At 39.9% G+C, this 1,350-nt stretch overlaps 1 non-coding gene across 1 annotated transcript; it reads right to left on the bottom strand.

Moving 5' to 3' along the window:
- Positions 1-953: 953 nt before the first annotated feature.
- On the bottom strand, positions 954-1,056 carry LOC124986095 (U6 spliceosomal RNA). The gene has a single exon (XR_007108995.1). It is a non-coding gene; the product is annotated as a U6 spliceosomal RNA (small nuclear RNA).
- Between the last annotated feature and the right edge of the window lie 294 nt (positions 1,057-1,350).

Genomic DNA, 1,350 nt, shown 5'->3' on the forward strand with positions numbered 1-1,350 from the left:
GGGAATGAAGAGATGTCTCACAAATTCCTTTTCTAGTCCAGGTACAGACCCTATTTTGCTTTTTAAAAGCAAAGACCGTAAGTCGTTGAAGGCTACCTCTACTTTTTGTGTTGCCAAAATGACATCTCTGAGGAAATGAACCAAAAAGCCTGACACCTTTTTGGAGGAAAATAAAGTAATAAGGAAAACCTTAGTAGAAAAAAACAATATTTCAGAAAGGGTTGGGGGAGTAGCTTAGTGATAGAGTACTTGCCTAGTATGTTCAAGGCTCTTGGTTTGTTTTTATATATGTGTACCTATACACCTGTTATGGAGCTGGGGTCTTCTGAGAAACTGAGACAGCATGAGCACCCCCTCTTCAAACCCCAATTCTTGCAATCAAGTCAGAAAAATTTCAGACATGTCACTTAGAATAACAGGAATGAGTTTATTGAAGGGACAGGAAAAGGGAAAGGGGACAGTCTCAAGGAAGAGAGTGGGTCCTTTTAGAGAGGAGAGAGACAATATGCCTCTCTCACACTCCATGTTTTATTGGGGATCCCAGAGAAGTTTCCAGAGTTCTGCCCAGGTTCACCTCTTGAATTTTGACTGACAGCAAGGTGACATCAGACTTTCAAGTCCTCACTGTCATGGCAATTCTGGGTCACTGTGGCCCATGCTGACTGATTTTAATTGGATTCTTAACCATGCATTCTTAGAGATTTTATAGTTAAAGGGACCTATCATTATCTCCCAGAGTTTCAGGATCTGGTCACAAAATTCTCTGGGGTTCCTCCCATTGACATTATCTTGGGCCTGCATTTCTCCTGAAGTTAACAGATAGTTTCCTGAAGAATGTGACATATCCTGTTCACTTAGGCCAGGCAGGGATGCAGATAAATTTCTTCTTGGAAAAGAAAGCATGTGGGGGTCAGCACAGTGGGCCCATTTTATAGAATTCTTCTTCTGTTTTTTAAAATATGGAATGCTTCATGAATTTGCATGTCACTCTTGTGCAGGGGTCATGCTGATCTTCTCTATCTCATTCCAGTTTTAGTATATGTGCTGCAGAAGCTCTTAACCTCATCTGTCTGTTCCCTGACACACCCATAGGTACATCAGACAAGACTGGAATAATATACCCCAAGATATTGACAATGATTATATTGGGATGCTAAAAATTTAAGCATTTCTTTTGTACTTTCCATATTTCCTACATGTTAAATATGATTCCCAACATTGGTAAGGTACTTTATGAGTATTTCAATAATAGGTGTTCATGATCTGCAAGGCTTTTTCTCTCTATCTCTATCTCTATCTCTGTCTCTATCTCTGTCTCTATCTCTGTCTCTTCAGTGCTAGGAATTGAAT

This window comes from Sciurus carolinensis, chromosome 5, assembly GCF_902686445.1.
Source record: "Sciurus carolinensis chromosome 5, mSciCar1.2, whole genome shotgun sequence".
NCBI lineage: Eukaryota > Metazoa > Chordata > Mammalia > Rodentia > Sciuridae > Sciurus > Sciurus carolinensis.